Genomic DNA, 14,233 nt, shown 5'->3' on the forward strand with positions numbered 1-14,233 from the left:
TACTTTGTAGTTTACTAAGCGGGCATAGTTTACTTCCTAGTTTACTGAGAACAAATCATAGTTTACTTCGTAGTTTACATCATGCGATGAGGGTGAATTTGGGTTTGCGACTTAGAAAAATTTGGAGCAAGATGTTATGTGTTTGAACTCGAGATCTTGGGTCATCACTGGAAACATCTTGCCACTACACTATACTTTCAAGCAATGAGACCATGTGGTTTCAAGCCATTATATTCTATGTTTCTCACCCCTAATTTATTTCGCGATGCGCCAACATAGTTTACTTGTTCGAGTTTGTTTTATCCGACGGCCGAAAAAAAACATCACGATTTGAATCAATGCCATCCACTTGACAAGGGTCTTTAAGAACGAGGGTGTGTTAGTGTTGAGGGTGTGTGAAGGCGCTATGAGGGATGATCTTGGCAAAGGGTGACCAATGCAGTGAAGGTGTGTTAGTGTTGGCTATGAGGGATGATCTTGGCAAAGGGTGACCAATGCAGTGATGTGGTGTTACGTGTGGGATGTGCACACAAGTTTTCGACACGAGTGAGAGAGCGTATGTCATGGCTTAGGTGTAAGACGTGGAAAAAACGGCAGAGCTCTCTTAACAAAGAGGTACAGTATAAAAGCACCGTCAGACCAGTCACCTTTCTATATCCTCAGTACCTTCAATCAAAGCAAATCTAACAGCAAGCTTCTAGTATCCAATGGCAAGAGCTATCACAGTAGACCTGTCCACAGGACACGCCCAATTGGTGCACAGCGCGACACGTCCACACGCGGGCCCCGGACAGGTCCTGGTCCGAATTTTGGTCCGTCCTGTCAGCCCCCTCGACATCATCATCATCAACAACCCCTCCAGCATACCTTACATCCTCAACTTTCAAGACAAATCCCTAATTGCTGGCTTTGAGGGCTTTGGCTCTGTAGAGGAGGTAAGATATACAAAACTCTACTCATCACATTCTTTCAGAGATGTGGGTGGGTGTGTGTGTGTGTGTGAGAGAGAGAGAGAGGCGTGTGTGTGTGTGTTTGTTTGTGAGAGAGAAAGAAAGAAAGATATATTAACGTCTCCTAAAGGCCGAATGGCCCATGAGACCAAAACAAGGTATAACTAATGATGATGATGTCTCATCATAACAAATGTGAAAGAAAGAATGAAATAGTAACATCCTAAGAGAGCTAAGAGCTGAAAGCTGAACCGCTGAATCGTCGCAATAAACTGGTGGCGGGCAATGATGGCTCGAATCTACGGATGGTGAGGGAGTCGTGGACGCAATCCTCGTGGTTGTGGGCGTCTCGCTCTACAGATGGCAATGGCTCTGTCCAGGGTGACTCCTCTTGAGGGTGGTCTGCAAGGTAGGTCTGTAGATGGGGGAGTAGAGGCTGGTGGGGTTACAGTGCTAGCTCTGAAAAAATCTGTGAGGGCTCTCTGTCTAGGCGGTTTTGGTCCCACTTCCCTCTTGTCCCTCAGTAGGCTCTCTCTGTGGCGTCTAAGCTCAAGTATGAAGAGACCTAAGCACGTTTGGTCCTCAAAGCCCATGATCCGATGCAAAGGTCCAAAGCCTTCACGGAACAGGCAGTGGTACCTCCCTCGGATCTCATAGTAGACAGTACAACGACATATATAGTGTTCCTCCGACTCCACCTCCTAATGGCAAAGGTGGCATATGCGGTCCTCTAGTGATATATCCTCATATCGACCTGTCTCTATCCTCAGCCGGTGTGAAGAGGTGCGAATCTGTCAAATAGCACTCTGAATACCATGTGAGAGGTGTGTGTCCATGTAAGCATGGCGTATAATAAACCCGTCCGAAGGCTGCGGGGGCCTGACCCATGTCCTCTCTATATCTAGTCTTACGATGTCCATCCTGATCACCCGATTCAGCTCTGAACGGCTGAGATCTAAGAACGGGCAGTCCAGGCTGAAAGCAAAAGGCGGGAGTGCATCAATACTCATGCCATGCAAGGCCAGCCATGTGCGCATCGGGGCATACCAACATTGGGTGTCTCCCTCATATGCAAGCTGTTTGGAGGAAGTGAGTGCTAGGCGAGGGTATTTTTGCTGAGGGAGCTCCCATATTCTATGGAGAAAAGTAACTGCACGGAACAAAACCTCAGTAACCACTGGGGCAGCCCCCATCTCTGCCCTGATGATCTCATGTGGTACATATGACTTGCTCCGAATCATGCGTGCAATCATCATCACTAATGGCCTCTCCATATGCTGCCATCCATCATAATAGTCTCTCTCTGGTCCCTCCTGTCCTGCCAATGGCTCCCTCCTCTTATGGAAAAGACTAGGCCCCCATATCTTTGCTCCATAGAGAAGTGTCGATGTAACCAGAGTGTCAAATAGCCATAGTTTTGTGCGTGGCTCCTGAAACTGTATGTCTGCGCACACTCTCTCAAGTGCCCCCAAAGCTTTATATCCTCGTGCTAGTCTAGCCTCTGCTGCCTCCCTCATAGAAAACTGCAGCCCTCTGAAGGTCACCCCCAGGTACACATAGGATCTGACATTCTCAACTGGCTCTCCTCTAAACGTAAACTGCATCTGTGTTCTAGTCACCCATGCTTGTGAGAGAGATGTGTGTGTGTATGTGAGAGAGAGAGAGAGAGAGAGAGAGAGAGAGAGAGAGTGTATGTATATGCGTGTGTGTCTGTGTGAGAGAGAGAGAGAGAGAGAGAGCTATCCATGCATTGAGCTCTCTCTTGACCCTTCAGATAGGTGAAGAAGTCACCCAATTCAAGCCAGGCCAGAGAGTGGTCCCCATTGTGTGGCGTGAAGGGCCCCAACACGGCACTTGGCAAGATTATGTGGTGCTGGATGAGAGGAAAATTATTGCAGTCCCTGACAGCGTGAGTGATGAAGCTGCTGCTCAGTTTGTTGGGAACCCATGGACTGTGTATGGTCTCCTGGAGACCCTGGCAGCCCCCAAGGGGGAATACATTATACAGACGGCCGCAGGTTCCGTTCTTGGCAGGTCTCTCTCTCTCTCTCTCACACACACACACACACACACACACACACACACACACATCAGTGATGATTATATTACCTTCTCTTGCATATGTTAAATAGTGCAACACTCAGATCAGTTGAATGATGTAATTCTGTCTTGGCTTTCTTCCATTGCCGCCTCTACTAAACATGAATAGTGGTCTCTTTTCTCTTGAGTTTGATGTGTGTATGTAGCTGCGCATACATGTAACATGATACTGGCACCATATGCCATATCATATCATATATGTACATTTATACCACTATTTGCTTCACTCCCATTAATGTGTATGTGGATGTACACACATGACACATGGTATTGTACATGTATACCTCACATTGTAATCTGCCACATATATTTTTATTTATACCACTACTTGCTTCATTAACATTGATGTGTATATAAAATCTGCCACATATATGAACATGTATACCACAGTCCACTACTTGCTTCATTAACATTGATGTGTATATGTATGACATATGTGCATATATGCCTCATGTTTCCCGTACAAAATTTTATACCACTACTTGCATCACTCACATTGTTGTGTGTGCGCACGCATGCCCGTGCGTGTGCTTGCCACATGATATATGCACATTTATACCACTACTTGCTTCATGCAAATTGCTTCCAATGACTTGGTTTCCTGTAACACAGACAATTGGTCCAATTGGCAAAGCATCAGGGCATCAAAACCATCAATATTGTTCGGAGGGATGAATGGAAACATGAATTAAAAGCCCTTGGAGCAGATGAAGTAATCAACTCCAAGACAGAAGGTTTGAGCAATTAAAAATTTCAACAATAATTTATACATCTAAAAGCAAATTGTCTGTTCCTGAAAACATGAATCTATAGATGGCAATTGTTGTCTCATTTCCATCAAGGTCATAGACAGTGAACTAAGAGGTTTTTTCCCCCCCTTCAGTATTATTCTTATTAACATATTGGCATAATATTCAGCAAATGCATATCTGATTAGAGTTTCATGTCTTTCATGTCTGATTAGAGAAAAAAATTGTGGCGACTTTCATGTCTTTCTATCTGCAGATGTGGTTGCTAGGATCAAAGAGATAACAGGAGGAAAGCTAGCATATGGTGCAGTTGATGCTGTTGGAGGCATTCTTACTAAGGTCTCTCTCTCTCTCTCTCTCTCTCTCTCTCTCTCTCTCAGTGCACGGCCACAGGTTTCTCAAATACAATTTAAAAGAATGTTTTTTTGTCATGTAGATTGAATTTATGGTAATACAATCAAGCACCACCTTTTCGATTTGCACAACATTTTTTCTATATTTTTTCCCATCTCTATGGTTAAATTTAATCTACTTTGGATCTATGATCACACTTTCACACCTTTACTAAAGAGAATTTCTCATTTTTAATATACATGTTTGTATACATGTATGCATGCATGTGCACATATATCATGTATGTATGCATATACACACACATGCATGTATGTATTTAGCTTTTGATGGAGGTTAATAGTATATCATAACAATTCTTTTTCAATTTACTACCCAAAAGCTTATTTTTTATTATTATTCAGAGTATGTGGTAGGGAAATTAAAAAACAAAATTTATGTATCTACACATTTGTGCAGAGTGTGGCAGCAAGTGTAAAAGATGATGGCAAAGTTCTGGTGTATGGAAGCCTCTCAGGGTCGGACTACACACAGAGCATACTTGATTTGAAGAGAGGGGTTGAGGTCAGGTGGTGGACATTCTACAAGTATCTCGTTTTAGAAGAAAAGGAGAGGCAAGTAGCCGCGGAAGTGATGAAGCTCCTCGAGGAGAAGATAATAACCCCTCTTGCAGGAAAGAAGTTAGTTAGAGGATTTCCAAGAAGCCATTAAGGAGTCTGAAAAAGAAGGAAGAGGTGGAAAGGTTCTCCTTGTTGGCTGAGCATGGAATATAAGGAACAGTTCTTCCCATGCAACAGGCTCCTGGCTGGGAGTTGGTTGCCCTACCATCCCTGGTGGGGGGGGGGGGTTCAGGGGCTTGGATGGTCAGCTGTTGCATGGGTGAACTTTTTATAAATAGTGTCCACAGTTGTAGCCTTTTTTGGTCATGCCTGTTGCAGGACACACAGTGAGAGTGTGGTATGCTTAGGTAGTCAAAGGTTTTTTTTGTCCACATTGTAGCCATCCGACTGTTGAGGTAAGTCATTTCAAAGAAATAACATATTACAGTACTTCTTCTATCTAAGGATTGCCCAAGACTCATAAAACTACCAAAGGAGAACTAGCAAAAAATCATGACAAACTAACAATTTGATGGACCATGGCTATTGTTCTTGAAGGCTAATTTATTCTTGTTGCACCAAAATCTCCTGCAAGGTCTCCTAGGAATATGTTTAATTTCCAACCCATCACGAGGTAAAAGCCGAGTGAGCTACTGATTGTGCTTTTTAATAAACCTACAACCTCTAGAAACACTAGGTTGCCAAAGTTGCTTGGATGCCTCACTGCTGTGAAGGCAGCTTCTAGGACAACCTCCAAAATCCTCTTGAACCTTTTTCTCCGATAACCAGGGGATCTTTCTAGAGACTAGCTTTTGCTGTTGCAATTGGCATATGCAGAGTTGTCATACAATAGAGAGTAGAAAACTTTCGTGGTGGAAACAGAAAGCAAGTGGATTTTGCTATACGAAGTCTCTTTGCCTAGCTGCCATCTCAGAAAAACTTAGGGCTTCCATTTAGAGTTTAGAAGAATCCCAAGAAGCATAGAGATTTTGGCAGAGCAATTTAGTTTTGATTTCTCTCCAAATAGTAACAGCCCTTGGCAGAGACTTGCTATAGCATGATAAGGCCTTATTTATGCATATATACTGTGCATGTTAACCAATCTCATGAGCTAGGGGAGAGCTAAACAATCTAGTCCAAAACACTGACTCCCTCCCTCCCATTGAATTTTCTTTGTAACCACATCTCCCTTCTAATACAGTGTAAAACAAGTTTCTAGGCTTCTAACCTTTAAGAGGGATACAAATAGAACCTTGACCCACCAAGGAAGAGGCCAAGCCATTACCCTTTGTAATGCAAAAGAAATAAGAGGACTAAAGAGACATCCCTGCCTAATTGATCCAGTCAACTGAAACCATTTTGTCACAGTAAGAAGTGGATCTTGCATTCTTTGTGAGGCCACTATTTACCCAGGACGACAAATCGCATGTAATTAATAGATCTCACAACACCCTTCGGGCTGCCTCGCCCACATCATATGTATCATCAATCCAAAATTGCAGAACAACAGAACTAGCCAAAAAATTACGTATTTACACAAAATTGTAGAATTTGCCGGGAGGCTAAAAAGATGCAATATGGAAACCAACACTCCATGGCGGAGCTCAAATTTCTCGACCACCCACAAGCTATTTTCACTCTCACCTCACTAGTACTCGCATAATGTTCAAAAAAATTTCCAAAAATCCCATAATTTCACTCGAGAAAGGTAGTAATACACCCATGCAGTCTATGTTGGAGTGGAGATAAAGGTAGTAATACACCCATGCAGCACAAGCATAGATAAAGAGAAGCACAACACTCAAAGTAGATTGATGAGAATAAGTGACATGAAAAGGTCACTTAGACACACTCAGAGATCTCCTTTTCATAGAGATTCTACATAATTACAATGATTATAATGTTAAAAAAAAAGTTTCCAAAATCTCATAATTTCATTGTCGTCTATGTTGAAGTGGAGACAAAGGTAGGAACACACACACACAGATACAGCAAGCAGAGGCAAGACAGAAGCACAACACTCAAAGTTGATTGATGAGAGTAAGTGTAAGGTCACTTACACACTCATAGGAGTGTACACACGCTTAGGGAAAAAAACCTTCTAAAAGGGAAAGAGTGTCCTGGTCCATTATTGGTCCATGTCCACACATCATTTACGATATAAATGGCTACAAATCTCCCATGTAGTGATGGTGTGAACATGTGCAGGGATCATGTAGTTGATCAATATTGAAATGACAATAAACTCAAAGCTTTGCAAAAATCTTTGAACTTCTCTCATGAGAGAGCCTTCGTGAATATATCTCCGTTGTCATGTGTAGAGATATAAGCAAGCCTCATTTTTCCTACAATGAGCATCTCCCTTACATAATAACAATGCACCTCAATGTGCTTTATGTGAGCATGAAACACTAGGTTCCTCGTCGTAACAATGATCAATGCACTCTGGCTATCAGTGAAGATAGAGGTGGGAGACTATTGTAGTTGCAACACCAAGATCTACCAAAAAGTGCCTGAGCTATACACACTCCACAATCCCTGTGTAAAAGCTACCCTAAGTACTCACCTTCACAGCTCGAAGTGGCCACGGTTAATTACTTCTTTCTGATGTTATGACACTTAATCTCAAATGAAATCATTGAAAGCATGTAGCTGAATATCACCCCCCTTAGCATAGAATAACCCAAGGGACTAAGTGTCCTATATATATTGAAATACTTGCAGTGGCAGCTTGCCACCACTGCTTACTTTTGGGACTATGCATAAACATGCTCAACTGGGAGACCCTAATTTGAATGCCTAGCCTTGTTTTTTTATATAGATAGATAAGGCACCCAACAGCGTGCCTGATAAAGTGATGCATCTATTAACTCTTTTTCGTACACCCAAAATCCTCGTCTCTAGTCTAGGATGTATAAGCTTAGGCCATTGATGTATCAAAGCTAACCACGACCATAAGCCTTGTATACATGAGTAGAGATAGGAATTGGGCACCCACTTAGGTTGGGTGACATGCAAAGCGCTTTTGTATATATACAACTTTTAATAATGTGAATAGGAAAATTCTATCATTTCTCAAGTGCGAAGCTTTCTTCTTCTCTTGAGCTCTTACCTTCTTACTTGATTGTATGGTGCATGCTTATATGTATGGATGGAGTGTATTTAGTGTGCATGCTTGCTTGTTTGAGTGAGTGTGATTGAGCATGATTGGAGAAGAAGGTGGTTCAAGCGTTTTAACTTAACCTTTTCTTTTTGGAAGGATTACTTAGTTGATTAGAGAATAGAGAAAGGGCTTACACAAGAGGGATTGACAAATATCTTGGCCTCTTTAGCTTCTCCAAAGGGACTTCCATGATCTAATAAGACAAGTGGTAACCACTAGCACTATGATTCCTTGCTAGAGAGCAAGAAGGTTCTTGACATAAACAAATGGTACCACTACCAGGGATCAAACTAGTCTTGGATAAGGTAAGAAAGTAGAGCTATTTTTCTACACAAAAATCTTATATTGTTCCCACTCCATCTTGCTATCATAAGGGCAAGAGTGGTTACGCCCAAGGGGGAGAAGCACTGATGAATACAATTCACATCCTTTCCCGCTAAGGAAAAAATCTTCTTTTTACTCTACAAGGGAAACAAAGCACAAGCCTATCGAAGCAGAGGTAAGGCTTCCCTCCACATTAGACCCCATCAAGGAGGAACATTCAGATTCCACATGGATAGATCTATTAGGGAAGAGCCTTTTGAAAGAACCAAGTCAGTAATCCCAGTTGAACTAGTATTGCCAACCACAAGAGTTGAGAGCAAAGACAATAGAGCCTCAAGTGTACTAATAGCTCATGAAGAACCGGCATATGGATACATGAAGACGCATTTAGACTTCATACCCCCTGAACAACCAAGAGAAGCATCTTTTGGGGTGCCATTCTATGGACATGCGGGACCATCCTATACACAGGTAGCTCCCAGAATGTAACCCAGGCACATAGACACAATGACTCTTGAGATAATTATAGAACCAACACAGAGAACTCACATAACCCCATGAATAAGAAGAAATATCGATGCCATTTCGAAATTAATGAGACCAACTAAGGAAAACAAAATATGATCATCCTAGGAAAAGATCCTCTCTCGTTGCCAAACCGATTTCAAAATTTGATGGAGAAGAAGAGGTGAAGCTCACAAGGCATTGCTTGGACTTCACCACCACAAAAAGTTTGGCCGAGATTTCTCTACTAGACATTGGAGCAAGAAGAAACCTAACATCCTATGAGACGTGGATCTCGTTAGGCAAAGCCGCCTTAGTGCAAACCATTTTTGGATTGTATAATGAGTGTACAGTTCTACGAGACATAGATTTCGTTAGGCAAAGCAATCCTTGAGATGCCTTAATGCAAACCGTTGTAGGATTTTATTCCTTGAGCTACCTTAGTGCAAACCATTTTAGGATTGGAATTCACCACCACAAAAAGTTTGGCCAAGCTTGCTCTACTAGACATTGGAGCAGGAAGAAACCTAACGTCCTATGAGACATGGATCTTGTTAGGCAAATCAGTCCTTGAGCTACCTTAGTGTAAACCATTTCAAGATTGTATAATGAGTGTGAAGGTGTTGTAAAACTTAAGTTCCACATAAACTCTTATCGCCCGCATGGAAGGTAGTTTCTTTGTCATGGCTGCAGGAACTATGCCGAAAGAAATCATCCTTGGAAGAGGATGGATTACTAAACATGACTACATCATAGACTAGCAGACAAGGATTGCAATTGTCAAATTTGAGCAAAGAACCATGAGTGTCCTTCTTAGAGAAGGAGAACCAAGACTCGCACAAATACAAGTAGGTCTGATCGAGCTAGTAAGTTTGATTATACACAAACTCCAAGCTTCATTAAAACAACCATAGCCATATAGCCCTTTCTAACTCTACCACAAACAGGGGGCAATAAGCCAAAAGTAGGACTAAAGACGAAGAAGCTCAAGCCAAAACCAAGGAGGAATCGTAGAAGAAAAAGAAAAATAACCAAAGTACTAACAATCCTTGTTTGTTACCTCCACTTCACCACCATTTCACAAGAGTAAACTTTGACAAGTATGGGTACCAAAAGTCCTAACTATTCCAGCAAACTATACTCCATCTCTCTCCAAAGACAAGGTAAAATAACCAAAAACAGGTGTGGATCCCAAAAGCTAGTATATGGAACCTACAAAACAAACTACATTTGCTAGTATGGATCCCAAAGCGAGGGAGAAACACTAGGTGAAGAAATGATCTAGCCATCCAAGGATGGATAACCATAGAACGCTCCCTCAAAAAGAATAAGGATATTATCAACAACAAAGCTTGATTTGGTTAAGATTAATTCCACAAAGGGGAGGCCACAACAACAAAGCATGGGAGCCAAAGAACATAAAAAATCATCATTGTGCTCAAAGCCAATCTACAAGCTAACCAAGTACAACTACCTAAAAGGGCCAAGAAGGGTAAGACTAAAGTAGAAGAGTAATTAAACATGGAAGAGTCAGAACAACTTCAAAGGAAAATTCAAGACTCCCATCATCCAGTGTGAAGAAAAATCCTCTAATGTCGGTCTCGACGAGAAAACCTCGCCACAATGGCCCAAAGACGTTAAAGTCTTTAATCCTGGCATGGGTAAAAACATTGTTTGTAAAGAGGTTTGTAAATAGGATGATGTCACCCCCTCATGCCAAATCACAGGACAAAGAAGGTTCTTGCTCACTCAATAGAAGCACCAAGTAGAAAAAAGCAAAAAGAAAAGACCATGGGGCTAACCGTTGAATTGGCAAGTTGCTTCAGGCCAAAATGTGTCAAGGGCATACAAGTCAAGTGTCGGGTTACAAAAGGCCAACATGTGCCCAAGTATAAATCCTAAGCACAACGTGTTATTCACAAGGTCTTTTTCAGTCGAGTCACTTGTAGTGGAGAGAAAAGCATAATGGTCAAGTCAAGTCGTCTCTATGTGCGGGATGAAGGTCAAAGTCTAAGTCTAGGTCAATGGCATGAAGGAGTAAGTCCCACTCATGCACTCATCATAGACTACAATTAAGTAAAACCTCGACTCCAAAAGCCTCTCAAGTACATTCCTAGATGATGGGGGGGCATAAGTGCCAAAGTCAAATTCTAGGTCACCAAAGTGAAAAAGTACGTCCCACTCATGCACTAATCATAGTCTACAATCAAGTAAAACCTCGACTCCTCCAAGAGCCGCTCAAGTATATTCCTGGATGGAGGGGCACTAGTGAGAGGACAGAAGGGAAACCTTCCTATGCTTGGCCTAGTGTACGACCTATCACATGAGAATTCCCTAAGAATTACACCATAAAATCCCCTCTCCCGCTATGGCAAAATCTCTAAGGTAAAAAAATCCTCATCAACTACCCATTCACCCTTATGACTGATCTTGCACTGCATGCCTTATGCATTCATTTGCATCCATAGGTGTTTCTGTATTACACAAACACATGCACTAGGCACCTTGATTTTGTTGTGACCCTTGCACAAGCACCTACCTTAAGCTAAAGAAACCCCAAGGGAATAAGAAGGAAAACATATAATTGCCAAGTTTTAGGTCTCGTCACAATCCAAACCCATTCAATGATCTCGACATTTGGATTGCCATCCTGACTAGCCATCCAAACTTCAAATTGTCGATCTTAACTTTCTCTGATCTTAAATGCATATTGTCTATTTTAGATTGTCATGTCTAGATTGGCATCATTCAGATCATTCCATTTGGATCGTTGTCACATCCAAATCAGATCATCATTGTTCTGATCATTATCTTCTAGATCATTCAAATCCAAAGTCCACACGTCCAAATCAAGGAAACACAAAGGACAATGCTAAGGTCTGGGTCGCATCATGACAACTACCAGTCGTGTGCATGCCAAGTTGGGTTGTCAGTAGAGGATGAATGGCCTCCGTCTAACGTGCATGCATTTCTTGCCGTATACGAGCAAGCTCGGCTTGTGTCAAGCTAGAAAAAGGTGACAGGACCCTGGAAACACCCAGTTGAGCTATTACTCGATGTCATGGGAGAAAATGATGAACGATGAAAAAATGATCACAAGTGTTGGGTTACCAGATTTCTTGCGAGTGTACTAGCCAAATGCGATGTCAATACTGAGGATGAGCTATGTTGTTGTGTGCACCCTCTAGAAGGACCTCTACAATGTGACAGACAGAGAGCTTATGAAGGTGGTTGTGCTCTCCCATCAGTGATCATCACCACGACGGCCTCCTTTTTTGCCAGTGCTGATTTAGATCGCACATTTTGAATTGTCAAATCCCGACCGTTCTATTTCAATCGTTTTATTTTTTGCCAGTGCTGATTTAGATCGCACATTTTGAATTGTCAAATCCCGACCGTTCTATTTCAATCGTTCAGTTCAGATCGGTCACATGTGTAATCATCAAATCACGATGGTCCAATCCCAATTGCACGTGTTCAGATTGTCTAGCCCAGGTCACCCAACTTGGGGCATTTGGCACATGGCCGATGTGACTGGCATCCCTATAAAAGGCTGCAAACCCTAGCCAAAAGTCATGTGCGTGACGATCTCTCAACTTAGGTACATTAGGGCCAAAAATGAAAAAAAGAGGGTCGTGTAAGAATTGGATTAACTTTATTAATCAAAGTGATTTAACTAAAATAGTAGAGACAAATAGCTATATTAAATGTGTCTTTTTTTACCTATATTTACATGAGAGTGTCTTTAATATGCCATCCATCACGTATTTATGGTCTTTAATTCACATATCCTTTTGGCGGCCCTTTTACCTACTTTAGTACACATTTTCTAAAATAAGCTAATTTCAAATATTTGAATACATAACATACTTCTCTCTTCCATAGGACATGACGTGAGTTTTTCCTCTCTTTTCTTTCTACTGTCTTTTTTCTCTCCCTACCATCACTTGCTTTCTCTTTGGATCATTTTTATTGCTATGGCAACTCCAAGGGTTGATCCACAATTAAAGAAAAGACACCATATCAACTTGGCACTCGACAAAGAATGTTGCATGTGGAGAAGTAGTCATCATCACAAAGCTTTACGTAATGAGGCTGAAGCTCAAAGGTTACGTGTAGAAGGAAAGAGGCACGTAGATTTGTGGGTTCAAGGAGGTCTATACCTACTTGACCCATCAACTAGTAAACCTCTATCATTTAGCACCTTGCATGATCTTGTTTGATTCATTGGGGATGGTAGAGAAGGCTTATTTGGATATTGCTCAAGATTGAATAATCAAGCTACTATTTTCCATTATCAACATACAAATATGGGTGAAACTATGCTTGGTATATACAAGCAATCTGTTAAAGGACTAGAAAACATCTTAATCTCACAAACTCAACATGTAAATGAGTTGGAAAGGCAACTTCAATCATCTCAGGAAGAGGTAACAAAGCTTAAACAAACTAACCAAAAATTGGAGGAACATGTACTCCAAAAAACCCAACTAAAAAGCACTCCTTTTCGGTTAACAGTGAGATCTAGATAGTTTAAAAGTGTTACATGCCTAGCTACACATGGGGGTGCTAAGAAGAAACAGATGAGGCATGCTCGAAAGCTACATGAATAGTGTGGGAGGTTTCTGCTTGAATAATCCTCTAGATAGAATTTATATGATCAAATCTTCTATAAAAAAGAATGACATGATTGAAATGCTCAGGCTCTCGCAATGTGCAGGGCTTCAAAGGAAGGTAGTGAAGGAAGTTTACAGCAGCGACTTTTGTGACTTGGTCAAGCCTGATGAGGTGATGGAGGCATGTGACAAGGTTTCGGTTAGCAGAAAGGGATACAGAGACATATCAAAGCTACTCATCCAAGGTATGAAGCCTCATCGTCTTTGTATGTTTGGCTTACCCCGATCACATACTGCAACAATGGCATGACACTAACAAAGTTTGGCTATTATAGGGTTCATAGGTGAATACAAACACATTGACGGTTTAATAACTGTAGAGAAACAAAAAAATAAAAAATAAAAAAAAAATTCAACTAGGACAAGTATAATAACATGTTTACAGATGTTAGAAGGATCCAATCAGCCATGGTGAAGTTCTATCGATGCATAATAGAGGACTATGAGGGTAATCTTATTTTTGTTATCAAGCTTAAAAAAATGGAAAGAATCAGTATACAGGTCTCATGAACAAAGCTTTAAATTATGCCCAAGGTAAGGAAGACTAGCCATTACATAGCACCCAATCAGAGATGGAACTACGGTACATAGGGACAGCTGCTGCAGTGTCAGATGAGAGTCATGATGCTCTTAAATGGTTATTTTGGCACACGAAAATTCCAAGCATCATTGATGCTCAGAATAAAGGAGAGATGCTTGTGGTGAATGGGGTAGGAAACTTTACAGTTGAGTGGCACATGAGTGCCGACTTGAAAGCCTTGAAGTGCATGTATGGGGTGTGTGGTGGTCCTAGATGTGCAAACCCATGCCTCTATTG

The 14,233-nt window shown here is 41.5% G+C and overlaps 1 pseudogene across 1 annotated transcript; it reads left to right on the forward strand.

Annotated features, from left to right (window-relative positions):
* The first annotated feature begins 487 nt into the window (after positions 1-487).
* LOC147617696 (uncharacterized) lies at positions 488-5,190 on the forward strand (annotated as a pseudogene). Its single transcript, XR_015262246.1, has 5 exons — positions 488-935; positions 2,725-2,984; positions 3,663-3,784; positions 4,056-4,138; positions 4,610-5,190. The product of XR_015262246.1 is annotated as an uncharacterized LOC147617696 (transcript).
* Positions 5,191-14,233: the final 9,043 nt, after the last annotated feature.

This window comes from Cibotium barometz, chromosome 36 (assembly GCF_041138505.1).
Source record: "Cibotium barometz isolate CiBa-2024 chromosome 36, ASM4113850v1, whole genome shotgun sequence".
NCBI classification, from domain to species: Eukaryota; Viridiplantae; Streptophyta; class Polypodiopsida; order Cyatheales; family Cibotiaceae; genus Cibotium; species Cibotium barometz.